The sequence below is a fragment of the Calidris pugnax genome, unplaced genomic scaffold (genome assembly GCF_001431845.1).
Source record: "Calidris pugnax isolate Ruff unplaced genomic scaffold, ASM143184v1 scaffold231, whole genome shotgun sequence".
Lineage (NCBI taxonomy): Eukaryota > Metazoa > Chordata > Aves > Charadriiformes > Scolopacidae > Calidris > Calidris pugnax.
Genome location: NW_015090996.1, coordinates 65,974 through 92,544, shown reverse-complemented (window position 1 = coordinate 92,544; position 26,571 = coordinate 65,974). Strand labels below are relative to the sequence as shown.

General features: G+C 42.7%; 1 long non-coding RNA gene across 1 annotated transcript in view; it reads left to right on the top strand.

The window, feature by feature from the left end:
• Positions 1-26,468, top strand: part of LOC106895779 — an 89,136-nt gene extending 62,668 nt beyond the window's left edge. The window contains exons 10-12 of the long non-coding RNA XR_001413510.1: positions 1,305-1,360; positions 16,771-16,991; positions 25,920-26,468. This is a non-coding gene — a long non-coding RNA (uncharacterized LOC106895779). The remainder of the gene's footprint in view (positions 1-1,304; positions 1,361-16,770; positions 16,992-25,919) is intronic.
• The last annotated feature ends 103 nt before the right edge of the window (positions 26,469-26,571 follow it).

The following is a 26,571-nucleotide window of genomic DNA, read 5'->3' as shown; positions in this document are numbered from 1 at the left end:
TGAAAAGAACCAGGCTCCATCCTCTTTACATCCTCCCATCAGCTGTTTTTACACACTGATAAGATACCCTTAAGCCAGTTCTTCTCTAGGCTCAACAGTCCCAGCTCTCTCAGCCTTTCCTCAGAGGAAAGGTGCTCCATTCCTTTAACTACCTTTGTGGCCCTGTGCTGGACTTGCTTCACTAAGTCCAGTCCATACCTTTCTTGAACTGGGAAGCCCAGCACTGGATCTAGCACTCCAGGTGTGGCCTCACCAGTGCTGAGCAGAGGGGATCACCTCCTTGACATTTCAGTCCACCTCACTCTGCACTTTTCTAGCCTGTACTTTGCCAACTTTACTCTAAGGATGTTGTGGGAGACAGCGTCAAAAGGATTCTTTTCTCAAAATCTGCCTTGTTTTTTTCTCTGCAGTTGTGCTGACATTTCTGGTTTGGTTTGCTTTGGAACTCTTTATGACAACTGACTTTGGTGATTTGCTCTAATGGGGAGATTTCTGTTCTCTTTTCTGGTGAGCAAAGTGTAATTTCATGTCTTAAAACCCTTTGAGAGTTATGTGTTCTGCAATGCAGTCGCTGCTGTGTGAACCCAGATGTGTTTGTGCCCAAGTGCTATTTTCCTTACGGCATTCAAAGGACTGAGGCTCAGTCTGGGAAGTGGAAGACCACTTGCAGAAGTGTTTACATGACGTGAGAGACTTTCAGCTGCAATTTCCGACTCTAACATCCCTCCTGTGCTTTCTGCATTTCACCCAGTATGTTAGTGATAGGTTAGAGACACTTGGGCTGGATCATGACTAACGTGCGACAAGTGACCCAGGGGGAAGTTTGTCAAAGACACCACTTGGCAGGTATTCCCCTGCTATGAAGTGCTGGAACTTTTCCGGGTGGTGCACCAAGTCCTTGCTTGTGACTTTTGAGACTTCTTGCCCCAGCTCAGTATTGACCACGTTCTGTTCTGAAGACCTCATCTTCAGAGCTCATCTTCAGTGCTGAGCATCTCTGAATAGCTCTGCTACATTTCTAAGTTACCTGTTTGGACCAGGCCGTGTTTGGAGGGCTAGACTGACCACTGATGTTAAAATAATTTCTGTTGCTCTGGTATTAAAAAGGAACAATACCTTTGCAATGCGGATGTAAACTGTGGCATTTGTAGCATACTTAGCACTTTTGTTAATTCCCTATTGGTCGTTGCATTTGCATTCATTGCCTTAAGCTGTCTTAGAAAGTTAAAAATATGAGCGAAGAGAAAACATCGAGAAAATGCTCTGAAAACTTATTGAGATTTTTCTCTTCTGTTTTTTCTCAGATGGAGGAGTCAGTTGTTACGTGCTACTCTGCTCGGTGGATACGCGCCTGGCTACAGTAGGTTAAAAGGAAATCAAGGGTGGTGCTGGTAACATTCCACCCTCAGCTCCCTATTCACCTCTTGTCATCCACCCTTGCATTTGAACTCAATCGTTTTACCCACCCACCTAGTTTCCATGTGAAATTGTGCTAATGGAGATCTGTCCCACAACACGCGGACAGACTTGAGCTGTTTTTGTAATTTTGAACTTTCTTTTTGAATTTCAAGTGTTTCCGACTTGCTAAATCCTGATTTGGGTCAACATCCGGGCTCGATCCACGCGTGTGTAATTCAACGATCACGCCGCATTGAAGTAAGAGGCTGATCATTCATCAAATCTAAACTTTGTTGTGGTTCAGGGACATTAGATACTGGGATTTTGGTATAATTCTGTGTCTACCAGGAAGGAAAAGGCCAGAAAAGGATCTGATAATGATTTGAATGGAGTAGGACCTTGGGCATTCGTGTTCTGCATGCCCTGCAAGCTCTACACACCCATTATCGCTGGCAAAGAATTAGAGACGTGCCTGGCGCCAGAGAGAGATCAGTTCTTTCAGGAATACTTGCTATATTTTTATATCCCATTGTCTCCTACCTGTGTCTTGGCAGAGCTAGAGCGATGCAGTATAATATCAGGCTTTACACACCTTGTCCACATTTCCCTCTTCCGAAACTCTTCCATATCCTCTTCTCAGTCCAAGCTTCCTTTTCTCTTTCTTTTGTCTTTTCCTTTCAGTTTCTTCCGTTTCCCATCATTCTTTCTTTTGTCTTTTCCTTTCAGTTTCTTCTATTTCCCGTCATTATGGCCTCAAGTTACGCCAGGGTAGTTTCAGGCTGGATATTAGGAAAAAATTTTTCACTGAAAGGGTTATCAGCCATTGGAATGGGCTGCCCAGGGAGGTGGTTGAGGCACCATCCCTGGAAGTGTTCAAAAGACAGGTTGATGTAGCAGTGGGAGAGATGGTTAATGATGGTGTTGCTTTTTGTTTGTTGTGTGGGTGTCTATTTTTGTCAAAGTTAGGTTGATGGTTGGACAAGATGATCTTTAAGGTCCCTTCCAACCTTGAAGATTTTGTGATTCTGTGATTCTGTGATTTCTTTTCTCTATTGGAAATCCCCCTCCATGTCAAGAGAGGCCAAAGCCGGAGCTATATCAACAGGGTGTCTTGTGGAAAATAGGTGAGATTTTGCGGTACTGCCGGAGCTATATCAACAGGGTGTCTTGTGGGAAATAGGTGAGCTTTTGCGGTATTCATAGAATCAGCATCATTCCGGTTGGAAAAGACCCCTTGGGATCATCAAGTCCAACCGTCAACCCTACTCTACAAAGTTCTCCCCTACACCATATCCCCCAACACCGCATCTGAACAACTCTTAAACACATTCAGGGACAGTGACTCAACCACCTCCCTGGGCAGCCTATTCCAGTCTCTGACCACTCTTTCTGTCAAGAATTGTTTCCTAGTGCCCAGTCTAAAGCTACCCTGTTGCAGCTTGAACCCCTTCCCTCTTGTTCTACTCACAGCACCGTCTGTTTTTACACTCAGTGGGATAAGATGTGCAAGAGGACGTGGTCATCAAGAGCTCACAGCATTGCAGCTTGAAGCCTTTCCCTCTTCTTCTACTCACAGCACCATCTGTTTTTACACTCAGTGGGATAAGGTGTGCAAGACGACGTCAGCAAGAGCTCACAGCGAGGTGAAATGCCCCATGTGGAGCCAACCAAGGCTCCTTGTCCAGGAAAAGGAAAGCACAGTTTATTCTGGGCCATGGAGGAGTCTCCTACTCTGACTGGATTTAAAATGCTGAATGTTTTCTGGTGCCCTCGTTTTACCTAACTCCTACTGTTAGAGACTGCCCCAGCTCCTGGGCTGTAGGTTCATTCTCTCTGTTTCTCATCCAATAAATATTTAATAGGTCTATGCAAAGTGGAGTTACTTCAGGAAGAGCTGCCCTTTTATGGCTGTCTCAAGTGTTCACTGAGAACATGCAATCTTAGGTATTTTTCAGGCTGAGAAAAGATCCTAAGTCTAAGTAAGGGCTGCTCAGCTGGATCAGGGACCTCAGCTACTGGCAAGGGGAAGGTCCTTAGGGGGTCACTTACCCAACAGGTAGGTGTTTTCTATCTGCCCTGTTACTACTATTCAGGGAGCTAAAGGGTTGTTTAGACACAGGCAGTCTTGGGCTTGCTTTGATTTTTATCTATCTGGAGAATTTAACTACGAGAGATGTAGGAAGCAGCTGGAAGAAGCACTGAGGACTTCAGATGTCTCCAAGCCCAGGGGACAGGATCTTGAGGAGATAAGACAACAGACAGGTCCTTTTGTAGATCCAGTGCATGGTGAAAGAAAAGTCACATATGTCATCCCTTCACAGAGAGCTTAGGAAAAGTGTCTTGCTGAACCACGCATCCTCCTACAGCTATTTCTGAGGCAAAGGTAGATGAATATGAGAGAAAAAAAACAATTTAAACTGCAACGACTGAATAAATTGTATTCTGTGTCTTGCTGAACCACGCATCCTCCTACAGCTATTTCTGAGGCAAAGGTAGATGAATATGAGAGAAAAGAAACAATGTAAACTACAACAACTGAATAAATTGTATTCTAATGCAAGGCCAGGACTTCAGAAGTGTTTACTCTGTCCTAAAATCCCTCAGCTTTCATTTTTTCACCTAGCAGAGCCCCAACTGTATGTGCTAAGATAGAGCAGCAACCTGCACACACGGACATTCATCAAGTCCTGTCTTACGTCAGCTCTTTCTGCAGAATTGCCAAGTGATATGTAATTGTCAAAAAACTCTCAGCTGCAAAAGCATTAGCTTAAGTACAGGTCCTCAGTCTGACGCTGACACTAGGGCAGGTGTTTAATGTTCATAGCTGTAGGAGGGTGTTTCTCTGTCACAGGAAACATTTAAAAACCTGACAAGTAATAAACAAAAGAATGTGACATGAAAACAATAAATGGAAGCAAATTTGTAATTTTGGGACTGACAGACTGTTCTCCGAAGTTTTGGTGCAAACTTGTTCTCCTGTTAACAAAGCCGTAGCTCAAATTTTCTTGCCATTTCTTTCTATCAAAGCACGAAGTGTTCATGATCAAATTGGCTCACGCATCTTATAAACTTCACATCTCATTTTCTTTGTAATTTTGGGACTGACAGACTGTTCTCTGAAGTTTTGGTGCAAACTTGTTCTCCTTGTTAACAAAGCCGTAGCTCAAAATTTGCTTGCCCTTTCTTTCTATCAAAGCATGAAGTGTTCATGATCAAATTGGCTCATGCATCTTATAAACTTCACATCTCATTTTGTAAGAGCAAGCTCTCTTCAGAAACCTATTTTCCGTTGCTTGCTCCAAATATAATGTTGCTAAGCAGTCTCTTTTGTCATAAAATCCTGCTCTGGATACTGAAACTATAGGATAAAATAAGAAATTGTCTGGTTTTGATCAAAACTTGAAGTTGAATTGAGGTGATTATTGTTGTTGTTACTCTCAGTTTGAGATGGATTTCATGTTTCCTGACTCACCAAATATGAAAGGTCTCTTGAAGTCTCTAGTGGGTGGCACTTTACAGCTTCTGGGACACATTGTCCAGATAGGTTATGGAGTCTTCATCCTTGAAGACATTCAAAAGCTGTCTGGACATGGTGCAGCTGGCTGTAGATGACCCTGCTTGAGTTGGGAGCTTTGACCATATGTTGTGGCTGTAGATGACCCTGCTTGAGTTGGGAGGTTGGACCATGTGTTGTTCAGAGGTCCCTTCCAACATCAGCCATTCTGTGTTTCTATGATTCTGTCTTCAGTAAAGCTTAAGGAACCAATGAAGGAACAGAAACAATAATTCCTGTCTGCGGTGGGATGAACAAGCAGTCACAATGGGGTAAATATTGAAAAATTAACTCAATTTGCCAACAGCCCACATCAATACATGAACCCAATGGAAAAAACTTCCTTCCTTCCTTTTCCTTCCTTCTTTTTCCTTCCTTCCTTTTTCTTCCTTCCTTTTCCTTCCTACCTTCTTTTCTTCCTTCTTTCCTTCCTTCCTTTCCTTCCTTTCCCTCTTGTTCCTTCCTTTTCCTTCCTTCCTTTTCCTTCCTTCCTTTTCCTTCCTTCCTTTTCCTTCCTTCCCTCCTTCCTTTCCCTCTTTTTCTCTTTTCTTTCTTTCCCTCCCTCCCTGTCCCTCTCCCTAACCCTCCCCACCTCTCTCTCCCTGTCCCTCTCCCTTCTTGTTATACATGTTTAGGAGAAACTTCCTGAAGAGTTTCCTGACCCTCCATCAGACAAATCTCAGAGAGAATCCATTGGCCTCCTTTTCCCTGTTTCACTGGGGCATGTGGTATTTATCTTCTACCAGACTCTGTTGTACAGTCCCGTGGAGGCTACAGTTAACTTTGGCAGGCATTGTATCAGTGACTCAGTCTGCCCTGGCCCCAAATCAGAGTAGAAACAGGAATGTCAGGCCCCTAAATTAGAAATGATAAAACGATGAAAATGGAGAAAGGAAAGGGGTTAAAAATATTTATTCTGGGTAGGATTCAGAGAAGCCTCTGACCTTGGCCTCTTTGCTTACTGGAGAGGACACTGTCCTCAACCTGATTATGAGATAGAGCTGAAACGCAATGTAAAAGTGATTCCAAATATCTGTGGCCAGGAAGCAGATGACATACGAAATTGCTCTGTAGATTGAGTGCTTAATTCAGCGGTTTCCTGCTGCAGGAGTTGCCAGTATACAGCCATTTTGTCTTTTTTGGCAAAGCGGCTGCTTTTGGACGGCTGTCTCCAGTAGTCTTTCCTACGCTTCCTGTTGTAGGAAGGCCTGTTTCCTGCCGCGAGATTCCTGATTAGGCTCTGCACTATTTTAGTCTGCAAAATGCCTGTGTAGCAGGTTGCTTCTCCGCATTTGATACTGATTTGTGGGAAGTGAAGCCAGATCATAGTCTGGTCACAATAGAGCATCCAAATCCTTTGAGAAATCTAAAAAAAAAAAAGAAAAAAAAAAAAAAAGAAAAAAAAAAAAAAAGAAAAAAAAAAAAAAAGAAAAAAAAGAAAGCTGTAGCTCAACTGAAAAGAATTAATGCTTAAAGTAGTATTCAGAGGTACAATGGACCTCCCAGTATTTATTTTTTTAGTGAAGTTTTTCTCTGTTTGTTTCTTTTGGTTTTGGTAACCAGGGCCTGTCAGCTTCACGCTGTCTTTTTAAAGTATCTCCCAAGGTTAGTTTTCTGCCTTTAATGTTCACAGGATCTCCTGGTCCAGATCCTTTGTAGCTCTCTAGGGACAAAGATGTTTTCCATCTCTTACTCAGTATATTGTAGACACAGGTTTTTTGGCTCTGCTGGTAGTGAGGGTGGGAATACAGTCCTGACACAACTGGGAGGACTTTGCAGTTATGACTGACTTCTTTTGACATGGGAGCATGTGCTCAACGGCTGGTACTAAAAAGGAGTAAAAGGCCTTTTATCCATCCCCTATAGCCACAATAGTGAGGTCCTATTCTAGGTCTGAATAAACTATGAGATAGTATTGTTCCAATCTTCAAGAAATGAAATAAAGTTCTGTCCTGACCGCTATTGGTAGTATGGACATGAAAGGGGACTTGTAAAAGTTAAAATAATTTACTTTGGCATATTTTTTCATTCATATATTTTGTTAATATGCTTTGTTTCCCCAGTGTCTGAAAGTTTCCTACATACCTGGCTGCAGACATCACATTTCTGCAGCTGACTGTAGGATAAGGGCTCTTGAATTCCCAAAGGCAGAGAGAAGATAGTTCAAGAGTCTCTTTGTTTCTCTTATGGGTTGCTCTTCCAGTCTACATCCTTCTTCTGTAGAGCAGTCATGCAATGCTTGTTGCTTGGTCTTAATGTCATGTTTTCCATATTTAGGGCTGAGGAGATGGATGCTGACTTCAGTGGCACTGGAGTTCATGTTGTCTATGTTTCTTACAATATGAGAAAGCAAGATTCTTACAATATGAGAAAGCTCTTCCCTCTGGGCTGCAGCACCAGACATTCTTTCTTTAGGTCTCTTTCCCCTTCTGACCATTTGCTTTTGTTTTGCTTTCTCATTATAATTTTTCTTTATCCTCCTATCGAGAATCCCAACCTCTTTATCCTTTGCCATGCTCCATCACTCTTCACTTCCCAGCTCAGATGATGGAAAATACGAGTCTTTTCTGCATGTCAATTTATTTGAAAGATTCTTCAATTTTCTTCAAAATCACATGGGGAAGGTAACCCCAGTGGTCCTCATCTGATATTTTAGTAAATGAGAGGCTTAGGCAGAGGCCAGGAAATTTGAAGTTAATTTAACACTGATTGAGACTGCTGCATCTGTGGAAAAGTACAATTCTGTGATGATGTTCTGTAGTCCTGGAGGACCTGGTGGAGGCCTTTAGCTTTCTGAACCCTTTACAGTGTCTTCTGTAGCATTGCTGTGACTTAGTTTTCTGTTGGTATAGTTTAAATAGATATATTGGTTCTTGCATACCTTTGTTACTTCAGCTCACTTTTGTTGGGGAAGAATTAGGTTATGTTTCAGCAGGGTCTACTACAGTCCCAGTATGCAAGTCCCTGTGGTTGTGTCAGGAGCACACAGACACACAGACACAGACAGACAGACAGACACACTCTGTGACCTGTACTAGCTGGCAAACTGCAGCCCTGTGTCCCTCCCTCCACAAATCCAAGCCTGTTTCTGCTGCTGCATTTGCAGCTGTCTGAGGGCACCATGACCTGGGCTGCCAAAAGCAAACGTGCTCAGCTTGTCTGTGATGGTATGTCAGTGAAAAAAGTTCTTGTAATGTAAATGAAATCCTCATACATTGGAGGATCTGAGTGTATATCCTTCTAGGATGAGACTTCTCGCAGAAAGAGCTAAAAATGACATTCAGTAAGCTGCTCCAGGGAGTCACAAGGTAAACAGAATCCTCCTTTGCCATACGTTGTAGCTATGAGCCCAGGACAACTTATATGGAGAACACAGTAGGGCCTCTGCAGTCATTTTGAGATTTGGAAGAGCAGACCAAAAAAGGTTTTTAAGCTGTGAAGCCTCAGGTCACCTGGAGAAGTGCTTTAATCAATATAAATTAGAAAAGGTTTCCTTAGTTTTCCTGCTCTAATGTTCTAAAGTTCTGCTTTAATGGCAACACTTTTGAGGCAAATGAGGCTGAGTATAAGGTATCCTTTTGGCTAAATTTCTCGGACAGTCAGTATTTGTTATTGAGCAGTCACCAGAGTCTCACCTGCTGCCTTCTTGTTACTCTCTCTCTGAATCCCTTACCCTCACCAGCCATGCTTCGATGGATGGTCAGAAATCAGGTGAGGTCTTTTTGCCTCATCGGCTCCAAAGGGACAGTGGGCCACAGGGCTAGGAATTATGGGCACTGCTGTTGAGGGTTTATGGCACGTGCTTGTTTGGGTGAGGTACCAGCGTGCTGTTACCACATCATACACCAGGGTATCATAGAATCATAGAATTGTCTAGGTTGGAAAGGACCTTTAAGATCATCTAGTCCAACCATCAACCTAACTCTGATTAAAAGAAAGCAAAAAACCAAAAAAAAAACCCCAAACAAATCCAAACAAAAACCCCACATTACTAAGCCATGTCTCTAAACACTATATCAACCTGTCTTTTGAATACTTCCAGGATGTGACACCATGGCAGGAGCTGTGTGTTGTAGTCTGGTTGGTCCATCCTACACTGTCTGAGGAAGGTCTGGATGAGATTACTGACATGAGCGTGGAAATTTCTCTTTTAAACTGAGCAACCGTCAGGGAGATCAAAGGAGATCAGCAAAATTATTGGCAAATAAAGCCAACAGTATGAGACAAAACGGGGGGAAAATAATTGGACAAAAGTTTGAAGGGCCATGACTACTTCTCTGGCTTGGGAAAGGGGCATTATGAAGAAGGTGGTTGTTCTCATTTGCCAGAGGGGAAAGAAGCAACACGGTAAGACTGCTGAAGTGACCCAGTGAAATCGTGAGAGGAAAAATACAGCCTCCTGAGTGAGCTGAGTGCTCTTGCTTGGGAGTGCAGACCTATGCCAAGTGCCAGTCGATATTTTGTGTTTGCTGCCTCTGTATGCCTGTCTAATCTCTGCTGGTATCTTAGGCTTGGCTTCCATCTCCCCTCCTATCCGTCTCTGCTAACGTCACCGGCGTCCACCTGCAGCTAAGTAAACCTTAGCTCTAGCAACAGCGTGCTCTTTAGAGCCAACTACCTGGCTATGGAGCCCAGGCTGGCTCTGCAGAAAATGTTAATCAGAAACACCTTAGGAATCATGGATTTGAGCCCCTGGTGGAGGAAAACGGTTCAGTGGCTGCTCCCTAAGTGAGCCATGACAGGACAGTCTCTTCTTCTAGCTTTTGACCTTTCATCTGGGGACACAGTTACATGGTTGACTAACGGTGTAGTCAGTGGGAACGAAGACAGGGCTTCCTAATTTCTTGCTAAAGGCAGGACTCAAAGTTTCTGCCTTTTTCTCCAACAAACCCTTCAGGACCACCAGCCTCAGAGTCTTCTGCAGGTCTTTGCCTCCCTCGCATGGCATCCCTGGCACTGCTTGCCACCTCCTGTCCCCTGCATTGCCTGGCATCTCAGAGTTACCCTCTCCCTTGAACTTACTGTTTTTGCCACAGCCCAGTACTGGCTGCTCCCTAAGTGAGCCATGACAGGACAGTCTCTTCTTCTAGCTTTTGACCTTTCATCTGGGGACACAGTTACATGGTTGACTAACGGTGTAGTCAGTGGGAACGAAGACAGGGCTTCCTAATTTCTTGCTAAAGGCAGGACTCAAAGTTTCTGCCTTTTTCTCCAACAAACCCTTCAGGACCACCAGCCTCAGAGTCTTCTGCAGGTCTTTGCCTCCCTCGCATGGCATCCCTGGCACTGCTTGCCACCTCCTGTCCCCTGCATTGCCTGGCATCTCAGAGTTACCCTCTCCCTTGAACTTACTGTTTTTGCCACAGCCCAGTCCTGTCCTCTCCAAGAGCAGAACATGTGATGTGTGCTTTCCTTTCAATATTGGTCAGCTTCACAGCCAAAATATGTCTCAGTCTGGGTGTGAGCATATAGCTTTGTGGCTTCCTTGCACTAATTGCCCTGGCAGAAACATGTGCCATAGATATGAAGTGGTTTATTCTGCTTTCCCTTGGGAGGCAGGTAGCACACGCCTGTGGTTGGGGAGGAACTTGTGCACAGGGTGGTGTTTTGGAGTAGGGAACAGGCAAAGGAATTGCTGTTGGTGATACGTTTAGTTGTGCCTATAATTTGGCCAAGTCATATTTCTGTTTCAGGTGGGCTTCTCTGTTCTCAATAACAAAATCCTGGGCAGAGTAAAGGCAGAGTAAACTGTTTTACTCTACTCTGAGCAGCAATGACAATCACACCTTCTCTGCTTCAGAGAAAAGCAGACCCTGTGGGTCTCCAGAGAGGGCTTTAGCATCTGAATTATAAGACTTCTACTATCTAACGGCAGTTTCTGGGCTTGAATTTTATAACTTCTGTGTTGAAACAAAAAAACAAAATATTTGTAACAAAATTAATAGAAATGGGATTTGAATTTTATAACTTCTGTGTTGAAACAAAACAAGGAGGAAAAAAATCCCAATATTTGTAACAAAATTAATAAAAATGGGATGCCTTAAAATGCTTAACAATGGTTTAAAGAATACATGCAAACCCAGACAGAATTGAATCGTCAAGCATTACATTTTGATGAAAGTGCAACGAATGTTGAGCGTTAATCTGTATTTTCTGCTTGCTGCCTTTGCAGACTTATTTGATACCTGCCAATATCTCAAGCTTTGCTTACATCCGCCCTCTTATTCTTCCTCACTAACGTCACTAATCTCTCCTCGAATTCCTTGCAAGCAGAAAGACAAAGTGCCAGTGTGCAGTGAGTGCAAAGAGTACTTGTCACGGGGGCTAAGTGTTAACGTAAATCAGTAGCATTAATATGTAAGCTTATCAGATGGCTTCAGAATTGTGTGTGAAGTCTCAGCTGGTAACACCACTGCAGAACAGCTTTTCCAATTCTTTTGTATTACCTAAACACAGAAGCAGGAAAGAGTTTTCCCACTTCTTTTATTTTTTTAATGAAACTGTTAATAAAAAATTATATTTTTTTAAAATGAAAGGCCAGGTATGACCCACAGTCCTTTCTTTCTCCCTAGTCTGCAGAGGTCAAGACTTCTATTTCTTTAGGAAGAGTGAAAAAGAATCATGGCCTGGCTTTTTATGGGCTGCTGAAGGACAGCAGAGCAGCCTGGACTGTAGGCGTGCACACTGGTTGATGGTATAAGAGGATTTATTTATTACCTCACCAGGCTTTGAGAGTGGGAACATATGAGTTCTGAAAACTAACTTGATCACCCTTGATCCCAGTGTGATGTGATTCCTACTGACCTCAATGTCCACCTTAGAGACCCAAAAGAAAATTTTGTTATGTATTTTGTATAACTGTAAACCTCAGAACCTCAGTTTCATTCCTCCTTCAAGAAACAAAGTTTTTTACAGCAGAGCAAATCACAGGTCCTTTAAATGTAGGTTTCTGTTCATGGTGCCATGATTCACAGGAAGGAAACCTCGTTATTAATGCATCTGGTCAAACATCCAGGGAGGCAGAGAGGGAGGGGAGAGAGAAACCTGTGCTGGCTGCAGGCAGCACAGATGTAGGACAGTGATGCTGGAGGCAGCTGCAGTGTCTACAGAGCCCTTTGATATAAATATGAACCACATCAAGGACCTAGTGTCCTGGGATGCACCAAGAAGAGTGTGGCCAGCAGGTTGAGGGAGGTCATCCTCCCCCTCTGCTCTGCCTTGATGGGGATGCATCTGCAATTCTGTGTCCAGTTCTGGGCTCCCCAGTTCAAGAAGGACAGGCAACTGCTGGAGAGAGTCCAGTGGAGGCTACAAAGATGATGAGGGAACTAGAACATCTCTCTGATGAGGAACGACTGAGGAACTTGGGTCTTTTTAGTCAGGAATAGACTGAGGGGGGATCTGATCAACACCTATAAATACTTAAAGGGTGGGTGTCAGGAGGATGGGGCCAGTCTTTTTTCAGTGGTGCCCAGGGACAGGACAAGAGGAAATGGGCACCAATTTGAACATAAGAAGTTCTACCTAAACATGAGGAGGAACTTCTTGACTTTGAGGGTGGCAGAGCCCTGGAAGAGGCTGCCCAGAGAGGTGGTGGAGGCTCCATCTCTGGAGACAATCTAAGCCCACCTGGACACGTTCATGTGCAACCTGCTCTGGGTGACCCTGCTCTGGCAGGTGGTTGGACTAGATGATCTCCAGAGGTCCCTTCCAACCTTATGTCATTCTGTGATTCTCTGACCTTCATAGCCAGGGCAGGTTAGCAGCTTAGTGACATCATTCACCTCTGGCTTAAATAGAGGAGCAATGGGACTGGGAAAGCTCATCTTCAGGTGGGTGAGGATGACACTTGGCAAGCCCAGGGCTGCTGACAGCAAGTTGTGTGCCAGTGATGATGGCCAGCAGGGAGCTAGGAGAGGAGACTGTCACCCCGGGCACTGCTCTGTTGGCTCTGGAGAGGGTGCAGTGACCTCTGGGGCTGTCTGGAGTTGAGGGTGCTGTGGCATGAAGCCACGATGTCTCAGCCAGGCCATGGTGTGGAAAAGCTCCAGCAGGACAGGAGCAGCCTAGGAAATGCAAGGTCTTGCTACCCAGTTCTCTAGTTGCAACGTAAATAATGGTTGGTATAAATATGATTAAAAAAGCAGTATTAAAAAAAATTCTGCAAGTATAAATCAGAAAATGAGATCTCAGCTTTTTTTTTTTTTAATAATTTTTGTCCCACAGTACTGGTTTATCGCTGCTAGGTAGCTTGTTAACGCAGGGTTGCTGGTTGACACTGATATGTATTTAATCAAGACAAAGCATCATTTCAATGCATTTTAAACACTTGCTTTTTCTCTCTTCCCTCCAGCCCCTTTAAAAAGTTACATAAAGTTTAGAATTCAATATAATGAAAAGTGCAGGAAGATGCTAAGTCCACTGTGATAAGACAAGACCCATTCAGCTGAGTTTTTTTAGAAATGAGGGGAGATTTTATAGTTATTGAAGCCATAGATATTTTCTGGCGTATTCACTAGGCCTGTGAAAAAAAGGTAGGTGCCCAGCAGAACTTTTTTTCCTTGTTAGAAGTAAATAAAAATAAAAAATCTAGTGATGAAAGGAAGTAAGTCTCCAGGGAGTAAATCTCAGCAGCGACCTCATTCATTTTGTCACATCATTAACATTTGTCCTTCAGACTTGTGCAACTACTGCTGAGACTTTGGGGTCTGGATCTTGCATTGAAGAACCTATTCTCTTTTGCAACATTTAGTAGCTCACGTTTAACAGAGCATTTCATTTGTTCTGCCACTGCAATAAATCATCTTCCTACATACATCAATAAGCCAAAGCTATTTAAAGAGCTAAAAGAAATATTTATGACAGATCAAACAGCGAAAATACTTTGAGATCAGAAAGTAAAACTAGCTCATTTAAGAATTTATAGTGATGTATCTTTTGTGTTTTTCTTGTTGTATCATGAATAATTGCTTAAGCCCCAAGGTGTGTGTGTGTTTTAAGGCTGTACATTTATTTTGGGGCCTTAGAGGAAAAATGCAAATCATTCAAAGGTCACTTGGGAGCTCTCCCAGGCCAGGTGGGCAGAGGTGTTTTCCCAATCACTTTAGACTTAGGGTGAAATCAAGTACTCTGAACCAAGGCTAAATTAAGCACAGAGTTTGCACATTGTTTTAAAGTAATTGGTAGTTTTAGACCAGTAGCTGGACTGCCTGCTGGAGTAAAGTGGAAGAGGAGTGTGACACAGCCAGCTGTCAGTCTCAGCTCAAAGATGATGCCTAATTCCTCAACAACAGAGCTGGGGCTATTGCCTCCCAGCTGAAAATCTCACATACCAGTTTGTCAGGATTCTAAACCAGCAGAGTCAGGGGCTCGCTGGGACAAAACCTGGGCCATTTGTGAAATGCAGATAAAAGCAGTGCCTCATGGTTGTGTTTCTTGGGGGAAGGCACTGCCACAAACTATCTTCAGGTTGAGCTTCTTAGTCCTGTAACTCTGTTCTGGGTTGTGCCACCCATACTGGCAGGGAACTCGAGCTGGTTTATTTCTCAAACCACATCTCTGGGCACTGGATTTATTGCATATTTCACAAGCCACGGGTTATATTTCAAAATCATATGACTTATGCTCTGTTTGCAAGTCTCAGAACTTGCTCTGCCTACACCAGAGCTTTATCTGCTTTGACCTGGCCAGGTTGTGACTCTCCACTCCCAAACTAAGGAAATGGGGTTGGCAGGAGGAAACGAGCATTTCTATGTTTTGGGTAAGGAGGTGTTTCTGGGGTATATGGGTGTAATATACTAGGAAAAAGGATGGTTTGTCTTTTCTCTCTGTCCACACAACAGAACTGTGCCAGTGGGCTGTTTCTAAGGACTTTGGGTGTGGAGCACTGAGAAGAGACCAACATAGTCAGGGAAGTTAATTCTGGTGATGTAAGGGTCAGATTTTCATACACACAGTGAATTTTACACCACAGTAGTGCACATGCATGTATTTATACTCAAGTGGATGCAGTGAAACACAACAAAACCTCACACTGCCTGTCACCATAGGCACCGTGTCACTCTGATACCCAGCCAAAACTAAGCTAATTCTTCTGTGCTCCTGCTCATCTCATGAAATCCCGAAAGAACATTTTATTGCTCTAATCAAGCTACTAGTTTCACACTTTAGAAGCTGCGGCAGTATTGTTATTATCGTCATGACAAAGAGGCTGATGTTTTTTGGCTGTTCCAGCTGCTGCCTTATTTGAATGGAGATCAGTATGAGACAAAGCAGAGAACGTTGCTGGGTTTGGTTCAGCAGGACTGAGTAGACAAATGTCACCAGAGAGATCAGTCTGAGTTTCTTCTACTGCTTGTAGCAGCCTTTTTGCTGTTTATCTAGGTACCAAAAATGAAGGAAGAGGGGCCGGGTGCTAATTGCTTTCTGCACAGTTGGTAATGAAGTGTAAACAGCAAAAGGATCTTCCCCAAACATCCTGCCAGATAATTGGCCACCCTCGACTCCAGTCCTGTTCAAGGTCTTCCCTCCTACCCTGTTGCATCAAAGAAACGGGACAGCAGGATGCATAATTATAGTTACATTCATCCCAGCAGCATCTCTGCCACCAGTGAGAGCCAGAAACACGTGGGATGGCAGCTTCTCCTGCTCTGGCTCACGCTGCAGTCCATGGGGGAAGCTGGAGGAGATGTGTCTGTCTGGGATATAGTGCCACTCCATCCACTGGTGGGAAGTGCTTCCCAGCTTTATCTGCCTGTCTCATCGCACTCAGCACATCACCAGTAAAGAAGGGGAGAAACAGATGTATTCCTACAGGTGGAGGCAAGTGATTCAAAACCCATCCGTGTATTAACAGCCTACGTAAGTGGCTGACTGAATGACCTGTCTGTGAAAAGTAGAGGTTTCTCTTTCTAGCTGCTTCTTATTCCCCATTAAATAAAGTCTGGGGCACCTTTATCACTCTGTTTATTACAGTTAGTCACCATAGTTACGAATAAAGTTCAGGTTAAATTCCATGGAACTGGTGAAACTTAAATACATAGTATAGCAAACAAAGAAATACCTTATGTGCCAGGTACTTTACAGTTCCTGTGTATTTGTACAAGCAAAACAACTCCTTAACACTGAAAATGGTAGTTAATGTCTTTATTTTAATTTTGACCCATACTGTGACTACTTTGGGGGTACCCACTAGCTTTTCTTTTCATTGCATGTCTAGCAGTCCTACTTATGTACAGCAAACAGTGGTGGCAGGTGCAGTACAAAACCCAAATATAGTTTGTGTCCCAGGCATTTTACAACCTGAATTATAAAGGGAGGAACAGGCCTAGAAGTAGAGTCAGAGTAACAAGTAGACACAGCATCTATCTACAACTTGACAAATTATTTTTATAGGTTTTATAATCCGCAACGAAGAGTTTTCAGAAGAGTCTTGAAGAAGGGGATCTTTGTAGAGGTTTGTAGGGAGATTTTCTGACAAGGCTGGAAATAAAACTCCTTGGTGGTGTAAGCTGTTGGCAATGTTTTTGGAAGGAAGAGTCATCAGGTCAGTAATGAATGAAAGGTGGTAGATAAGAATCACTGAATCACAGAACCACTGAGGTGGGAAAAGACTTCTTTAGATCATCTAGTCCAAGTCCTCTGTCCAAGCAGGGTCAATGAGAGTAGTTTGCCCAGGGCCATGTCCAGTTGGGTTTTGAATATCTCCAGGGTCATTCACAGGTTGCCACAACCTCTCTGGGCAAACTGATCCTGTGTTCAACCACCCTTAAAATTATAAAGTGTTTTCTAGTATTTACATGGATTTTCTTGTATTTCAGTGTGTTCCCATTGCCTCTTTTCACTTGATACTGCTGATAAGTGTCTGAGAAGAGGCATGATGGCCCGTGAAGAGCCATAAAGGTAAAAAGAACCTGTCTGTATTTCATATGTCAGAGAAAAGGAAGAAGTGTGAATCATCTCTCAGATGACCACAAGCCATAGGAGAACAAGCTGTATGAACAGAAATGAGTGGAACAAGATGTACCTGTCCATGGCAGAGGTAAGGATGCTACTGAGAAGTGGGATGTGGGAGCTACTGAGATGTGACAACTTAGTGGAATATTTTGTCTGTGTGGATGGACTGAAAAGCTATACTTTAGAAAGCAGTCTGGAACACGTGGCAGAAATGCGTGTTGGCTTTTGACGCATCTGATGTAAATTAAGTCATGAATGAGCTTGCCTATTTTTCTACTATGAAATCTACTATATATGTAGAAGATGGATGTTTGGAACCAGCTGCAGGATTTGATGATGCAGCTGCAGGATCTCTGACATGCAGCATTGACTCCTGTCCACTGACTGCTGCTGCCCAATGTCCGAGTCACCTTGGCTAGCTATTATTTCCAGCTTGCCAGTGAATTGTTGTGCTGCCTCGTACAGCAAACAGAGCCTGTGAGCACACTGTAGGAAGGCAGGTGCCTTCAGGTTCCTTCCTTCCTACCCCCGGATATGTATCAGCTGCACACAGTATACTGATTAACCATCTTGAACACCTGGCAGCATTAAAATCTGAGATGAATTTAAGATTAAAATAACATCAGGACTATTCATATATATGTATATGTGTGTGCATGTCTGTGTATTTGTATATATATAGGTACATGATACTGACTGTGACTATCCATTGCATATTAAAATAGCTTTGCCAGATATTCTTATCTTGGTATTCCTGAAACTAATTAGGCTCTTTTGACATCATTTATTTACTTATCCTCATTCCCAAGTTGTTTTTGAATGTATCCTGTTTTCGGTCTATACTGTTTTCCACCTGTTCTATTATAATTCATCTTGTTTCCCCTGGAAGTTGCTGGCCAACAGCTAAACCGTTGAAAGAGGTGAAGATAAGAGTGGCTCCCCAACATGGGGTTTCATTCATTTGATTTAAGTGATCTTTTAATTGTGGGCAGCTCTCCACGTTTGGATTAACTTTGTTATGGTGGGAAGGGAAGGGAAGGGAAGGGAAGGGAAGGGAAGGGAAGGGAAGGGAAGGGAAAGGAAAATGGGAAAGGGGAAAAAGGAAAAAGGAAAAAGGAAAAAGGAAAAAGGAAAAGGGAAAAGAAAGGGAAAATGGAAAGGAAAACTTCTACAAACAAATGTTTGGAAGTAGAGTGTCCAAAACATGGGACACATGACAATTACTCTCGGAAGGAGAGATCTAAAAATTCTTCAACTGTGTTGAAACAGAAGTTAGTGGAAAGCATGTTCTCTCTGAACTGATGGGACCCCTGTATGTCCCATGCACTGCCATCAGACAGGTTTTTTCCTAGTTTCCAAGAGCAATATCACTCCTACATTTCCAAACTCCTTGCTCCTTGCTGAGCAGTTTGGCTGCTGACTCAGATGCAACAGCAGAGCCCAGTCTGATGAGCTGCTCGTTTCGATCTACTCTGCTCAATGTTTACATGACCTCTGGCAAGTCATCAAGGTGGCCTTCAAGTGAACAAAATTTGATTTTTATAGGTTTTATAATCCGCAACGAAGAGTTTTCAGAAGAGTCTTGAAGAAGGGGATCTTTGTAGAGGTTTGTAGGGAGATTTTCTGACAAGGCTGGAAATAAAACTCCTTGGTGGTGTAAGCTGTTGGCAATGTTTTTGGAAGGAAGAGTCATCAGGTCAGTAATGAATGAAAGGTGGTAGATAAGAATCACTGAATCACAGAACCACTGAGGTGGGAAAAGACTTCTTTAGATCATCTAGTCCAAGTCCTCTGTCCAAGCAGGGTCAATGAGAGTAGTTTGCCCAGGGCCATGTCCAGTTGGGTTTTGAATATCTCCAGGGTCATTCACAGGTTGCCACAACCTCTCTGGGCAAACTGATCCTGTGTTCAACCACCCTTAAAATTATAAAGTGTTTTCTAGTATTTACATGGATTTTCTTGTATTTCAGTGTGTTCCCATTGCCTCTTTTCACTTGATACTGCTGATAAGTGTCTGAGAAGAGGCATGATGGCCCGTGAAGAGCCATAAAGGTAAAAAGAACCTGTCTGTATTTCATATGTCAGAGAAAAGGAAGAAGTGTGAATCATCTCTCAGATGACCACAAGCCATAGGAGAACAAGCTGTATGAACAGAAATGAGTGGAACAAGATGTACCTGTCCATGGCAGAGGTAAGGATGCTACTGAGAAGTGGGATGTGGGAGCTACTGAGTTGTGACAACTTAGTGGAATATTTTGTCTGTGTGGATGGACTGAAAAGCTATACTTTAGAAAGCAGTCTGGAACAAATAGCAGAAATGCGTGTTGGCTTTTGATGCATCTGATGTAAATTAAGTCATGAATGAGCTTTCCTATTTTTCTACTATGAAATCTACTATATATGTAGAAGATGGATGTTTGGAACCAGCTGCAGGATTTGATGATGCAGCTGCAGGATCTCTGACATGCAGCATTGACTCCTGTCCACTGACTGCTGCTGCCCAATGTCCGAGTCACCTTGGCTAGCTATTATTTCCAGCTTGCCAGTGAATTGTTGTGCTGCCTCGTACAGCAAACAGAGCCTGTGAGCACACTGTAGGAAGGCAGGTGCCTTCAGGTTCCTTCCTTCCTACCCCCGGATATGTATCAGCTGCACACAGTATACTGATTAACCATCTTGAACACCTGGCAGCATTAAAATCTGAGATGAATTTAAGATTAAAATAACATCAGGACTATTCATATATATGTATATGTGTGTGCATGTCTGTGTATTTGTATATATATAGGTACATGATACTGACTGTGACTATCCATTGCATATTAAAATAGCTTTGCCAGATATTCTTATCTTGGTATTCCTGAAACTAATTAGGCTCTTTTGACATCATTTATTTACTTATCCTCATTCCCAAGTTGTTTTTGAATGTATCCTGTTTTCGGTCTATACTGTTTTCCACCTGTTCTATTATAATTCATCTTGTTTCCCCTGGAAGTTGCTGGCCAACAGCTAAACCGTTGAAAGAGGTGAAGATAAGAGTGGCTCCCCAACATGGGGTTTCATTCATTTGATTTAAGTGATCTTTTAATTGTGGGCAGCTCTCCACGTTTGGATTAACTTTGTTATGGTGGGAAGGGAAGGGAAGGGAAAGGAAAATGGGAAAAGGGAAAAAGGAAAAAGGAAAAGGGAAAAGAAAGGGAAAATGGAAAGGAAAACTTCTACAAACAAATGTTTGGAAGTAGAGTGTCCAAAACATGGGACACATGACAATTACTCTCGGAAGGAGAGATCTAAAAATTCTTCAACTGTGTTGAAACAGAAGTTAGTGGAAAGCATGTTCTCTCTGAACTGATGGGACCCCTGTATGTCCCATGCACTGCCATCAGACAGGTTTTTTCCTAGTTTCCAAGAGCAATATCACTCCTACATTTCCAAACTCCTTGCTCCTTGCTGAGCAGTTTGGCTGCTGACTCAGATGCAACAGCAGAGCCCAGTCTGATGAGCTGCTCGTTTCGATCTACTCTGCTCAATGTTTACATGACCTCTGGCAAGTCATCAAGGTGGCCTTCAAGTGAACAAAATTTGAAGATGAGCCATAGCTATAGCTGTCGTTCTTCATAAGCAATGGCCCTGTCATGAGATTGGATATTGTCAGAGGAACTGGGATATGTTTGATGGAGTACTGCTCTGTAAGTCAATGATGCTATTTGGTAAGTCTGAGTGGGAAAGGGGAGATATTGGGCAGGAAAATCTCATTCAAGTAAAATAAAGTTAAAAAAAATCACAGTAAATGTATTAAAAAAAAAACCAACCCAAACATTATATTTTATGTCAAAATGAAAAGAAAGTTTGTGACTGTGAACCAAATCAATGCAGTTATTCAGTTCTGCATTCATCCATGCAATGATGCAGTGGTGATGATAAAACTTTTAGATAACCAGACTGACTGGTTATTCTTTTCATTGTTCCAGACCCCTCTATTCCAGAAGGTTCAGGTTTTCTATCCTTTATGTAAATGTCACCATAACACAAAATACCATACCAAGTTATAAATACCACCTAAAGATTGCAGGAGGAATCACTGCAGGTTGTTAACCCACCAGTAACGTGTGAAACAGTTGCTGTATTTCTCTCTGGGAGTTCTCAGCAAGATGTATGTCCAGATGTTAGGAAATAATGGAAAACTGAAAAAAACCCCTCTAAAATTCTGCACAAACCATCTATCAGAGCAGAGAAAAAGTTGTGTCCAGGAATTCCAAGAGTAATAGTGGGTCTGTGAGCTGAGTTGTACTGAATTGAATGAGATTTTTCCTTTTACCATTTCATAGAGCTCTCTGCTGTTAACTGTTGCAAAAAGTAATTTACGTGCAGTACACCCTCTTTTTTTTTTCCAATAACAATATCACTGTTTCTATGTTTCCCTTTACCCAATAGAAAATCCTAGTTCAAACAGTTGGCCAGACAGCCTCCAGATTTCATTTATTATAAGGAAGACTAGTTTTGCTCTCGTGGCCCTCCCCACATCTTCCCCAAAGTTGATGGAATTACATACATGCACGAAAGGCAAGAATAACGCCTGCTTGTTACAGAAATAAAAGTGTGGGGGGGGTTCTGCTAAGAAAAAGACTAATAATCTATTTTTGTTATTATTCTTCAGTCTTTAAAGGAAAAAAAAATAGCTAAGCTGATTTAAATTAAACTTTACAAAGCGTATGCTCCTGGGCAGAAATCTTATAAATCCACTTTCAGCCCAAAGCACATTTTTATGGTTGAGCTATAATAAACCACTCAGAACAGGGATTCCACTGGAATTGCTTACAGAATATAGTAGCACGAAAGGTATTATTGCTATAAAGCTTCACAGTAATGTTTGAATTTAGTTGACAGGGCCAGCAGGGCCATTTTTATTTAGTTTGACCTCTCATCACAAGAACCTACTAGAATCTCACACTGCAGAGAATAAAGCACAGCCAAAAATTCAAAGTAGAATAATGATTAAAATAATAAAGTGGAGGCCAGCGTGTCCCAGTGCTATAATGCATTCGATGCATGAATGCTGCTATTCTGAGTGTCCTGGCAAAAGGAAAAAGCGAAAAAAGCAAAGCATTTGTGAAGTAATTTCCTGTTCATCAACAGTTAAAAACCAGTGGTGTGATGGACGTGGCTTTATTACAAACTTAATTTAGCAGCTGCCCGTTAGCTTACAGTGAAGCTCAGTTTGTAAAACAGGGTAATCTGTCTAGTGGTTACACAACACGACCTTGCAGGGCAACGCAGACATACACTGAGAGGATAATAGGTGACAAGGAGAGTTTTTAAAAAAAGCCATGAAATAGGAGAAAAGACTGGGCATTATCTGATGATTATGCAAAGTGCATGTTAGGGGCCTAATGGTAGCTCTTCACTATTGAAATGAAATGTTTACATAAAAACTTCCCCTGTGTCCTTTGGGTAGGTTGCCAGGTTATTTAATGACCTAGTTACTCTTGTATGAAATCCAAGGTATGGTTTCTATTTCACGTAAGAGAAATATGCCGGCTACTAAAATTGGAGGATCTTTTCCTGCCTTATCTAATGGAAGCATCTTAGTCTGACTCTTGGAGGGAGGTTGTTGAGGGGGGGGACGAAGGTCACAGAGGAAAAGGTGTCGAAGGGTTTTTAAAAAAAGCCATGAAATAGGAGAAAAGACTGGGCATTATCTGATGATTATGCAAAGTGCATGTTAGGGGCCTAATGGTAGCTCTTCACTATTGAAATGAAATGTTTACATAAAAACTTCCCCTGTGTCCTTTGGGTAGGTTGCCAGGTTATTTAATGACCTAGTTACTCTTGTATGAAATCCAAGGTATGGTTTCTATTTCACGTAAGAGAAATATGCCGGCTACTAAAATTGGAGGATCTTTTCCTGCCTTATCTAATGGAAGCATCTTAGTCTGACTCTTGGAGGGAGGTTGAGGGGGGGGACTAAGGTCACAGAGGAAAAGGTGTCGGAGCGAAAATATAGACCATGTGGCTGCATCCAGTAATCCCCTGCGCTTGCTATTCTCCAAATTAGAAACAGTGCAACTGGTCCAGCTCCAAGTATCAACAGCGGCAGCTTGAGCATGAAAGGCCTGTTCTGCATCCCAAATATAGCAAATCTCTGCCTTGGCCTCAGCACACCACCCTAGTCAAGATAAGGCAGTGCATACTTTTATTCTGTAATTCTTACTACGTGCAGAGCAAAGCACCGAAGTGGGGTGAAATTCCCCCTGAGCAATGTCTTACACATACTAAATGACAAAGACATTGTGATCGCAATTAATTTTAATTAAGGAACAATGTCTGGGATAGCACACACACGTGGTTGGAAACGAAAGACAAGAGAGAAGGAGATGATAGGGGATCTTATAAGGGATGCTGAGGTGCTTTTGTGGGCACAATAGCGGCTTTTAGAAAGTAGAAAGCTAGATTCTGACTCACTGATGTGATATGAAACAGGAGAGAGACAAATTTGAATAGGTGGAACTGGCATGATAATTTGATCACCACAAAAGGGAGAGGCATTTTCTTGGCTTCATGTCTGAAGAATCTTTCAAACTGTCAAGAAAATGAAGATGACACAAGAGATGGGCAACTAAGTCTCAGGAGAGATGTACCAATGTCATGTCCTTAACTGAGAACCAAGAGGGATCACGGGATCAATGTGTTCTCAAACCCAAAAAGCGTGAAGTGAGATAAGAAGGGGCTGTCAATCATGTATGCCTCTGCCATAACCTCTTTGAAGAGCTTCTCTCCTTTCTGTGTTTCAAAGTGGTCTGAAGTATCATCAAGGGTTAAATAACACAGTGGTGATGAGGGAGGGCTGCTTGACTATATCTCTTCTGTAAGTGCTAATAAGTCAATGAACCTGTGAAATGAGTGGTAGTGAAGGAAGAGGATGGTCGGTGCCTGCAGGATGAAATCCTAATCCTTCATTAGGGGAAGAGCCAGCCAGTTCTGTTTTCCTGATCAGTGAGCCAGAGAAAACTGCCGGTATGATGGGAACTTTAGCCACCCATGGATGACAATTTAAAACTGACTCCAAGCAGTAAGATATCCCTCAGTCCTGGCCATCAGCATTTATGGCTCCTTTGAGGGAATTCTTGGCACTACGAATGGTGGTAATTCATATGGAAGGATTTCAGGCTGTTGCCATCTCATTCAAATATCTACATTGCTTTAATTATTTTTATTCAACTCTCAGACAAAGAGAAAGAGAAGGCACTATATCTCTATAGAGCAATGCTTTTTTTTTTGTTTTTAGCTAATTAGTTTTCTCTGGAAATGTGTTTGACCAGCTTGGAGGTATTTTTGGCTGTGTCAAGTAAAAGATAAAATGCAGAGCTTGGTTTACGTGAACGATACGTGCAGCCAGAATGTGAAATCTAAACCACAAGTTATTCAAGTTATTCAGACATCCTTGATGTGCATGGTTACGCTCAGAATCATCAACAGGCTCCTTGCATAATTTCTGATATTCCTAATTCTATTTAGGAATTGCTAGGAAAATACTTTGTAGGCAAAAACGTTCCTTTTGGGTGTTGATGGATGGAGATGGGATTTGTAAAAACTGTTCTGGGTATGATGGTGGCTGAGATGAAGGGTGTGTACAAGAACAGTGTGGTCCTAGTCACAGTCTGTAGCTTCTCTTCTCACACCCTTTCAAAGCTGCTCCTTTGCTGTCCCAAGCGCAGGGTAAAGAGGCAGCAGGACACAGTGGGAGAACAAGTTTCTGAAGATACAAGGATATAAGTGGGCAGTGCTTTTTAAGCAATCAGCTCCGAACACGCTCCTGCTCTTTGCTGGAGTTCTGTGTGGTTGTGGGACATCTGAAGATACAAGGATATAAGTGGGCAGTGTTTTTTAAGCAATCAGCTGCGGACACGCTCCTGCTCTTTGCTGGAGCTCTGTGTGGTCGTGGGACACGGTCTTAAAGGTCCCTTTCAACATAGATGGTTCTATGATTCCATGGTCAGAGCTGATTCAGAGCTGGCAGAAGGCACCAGCTGAATCCAGGGGGTCTCTGCAAAGCCCTGGAAGTGGGTTTCCAAGCCTTCTTGGCACAGCTGTTTTTTCATATGTGCTCTAAAAGCCTAAAATGCAAAATCCTCCAGTCCTTTCTTCTTCTGAATGTTCGTAAGGTTAATCCCCTGTCTCTAGGGGAAACCTCTGCGATGAATCTGTACATTCATAAAGGTTTTTGAGATGCTTTCAAGAAGTACTGGGATTGTCTGCTGTGCTTAAAGGAGGAGATTCAGTGAATGTGTGTCTGAAAAGCATGCATTCAAAACACCTGAACTTTCACTGCAGATAACTAAAACACGCTTACAGGCATTTTTCCTCATTATGTGAGCATTTGAACATTTTGCAGAAGGGTATGACTGAGAATATGCCATAATTTGAGGGGATTTTACTGAATTGCTTTTAAGAATCTCCAGACTGCTCCAGAGGTTTCTTGAGCAGCAGAAAAGAAGAACATTTCAGTCGCGGGGAAACAAAAATATACACCTGCTTGCTTCACTGGGTTTTTTTTATTCTTTCAGTTTTTTATTCGCTGATTAAAATGAGAGAAACTTCTGCTGTCTCCTCAGACATTTCACATATTTCTCATTGTGCACATTTAGGAAGGGGAACCCCTTGCACCCATCGACTGACAGGCTGGGAGGCTGGAATCAAAAGCAGAACCTTCTAAAAAGCAGAGATGCCCCGTTTTGGGCTGCTGCTCGGGATAACCTGTCCTTCTTAGGATTTAGGGCTGTGATTTAGATTGTAAATGTTCCCAATACAAGAAGTTACGAAACATGCCCACGGGCTCTTTCACCCCAATCTTAATGGCTGTCTCTCAGGTTCTTCTCCGCATACACCTCTTCTTGTCTGAGGGGAACAGGGAAAGCCTCTCCTTAACAGTTATTTAATCTTCATCCTCTTCCACCAGTAAAGCACTGATAAAGTCATGTTAAAGCAAATTAGCACCTGGTGGTTTTTTTTACAGGGGCATACATGCTGCGAGCAAGGGCAGACATCCACACCAGCACACAGAGCAGAATCACAGGATCTTCATGTTTGGAAAGGACTTCTGAGATCACCGAGTCCAACCATGCACACACAAAAGACCCCCACAGTACAACCTTGGCCACTAGAGCATGCCTGAGCAGTGTCTGTCTTGGTACCTACAAGAACATGAACAGTGCAGCCCAGTTCTTTTCCCCCCTCACTGAATGATCAGGATGGGAGTTTGACAGTGGAGTATATATACCTCCCTGGAATAAATATGCTCTCTCCCGTAGCTGATTTTGAGGCCTCAGTTTACCCTATATTTGGCCCCCAGACCCTGATCTCCTCCAGGTGATGACACCTGGACTCATGGGTCCTTCAGACCTATGGTCACTCCCTGCAGTCGCAAGTCCTCTGACCCCTTATCACGCTTGCAAGCTAAACTAACATGAACTTTCCTAGCACTCACATGCGTGTTCATACATGATACATCATTCATGCATGATCTAGAGTTCATACACAGGGAATATAGGATAAACTGCAACGGTCAAGCACATATCTCAGTCAGGCAAGCATATAAAATAACACTTACTCAACTATGATCAATACTTTTATATACATTTTACCCTCTACTTTCCTGTACTTACTAA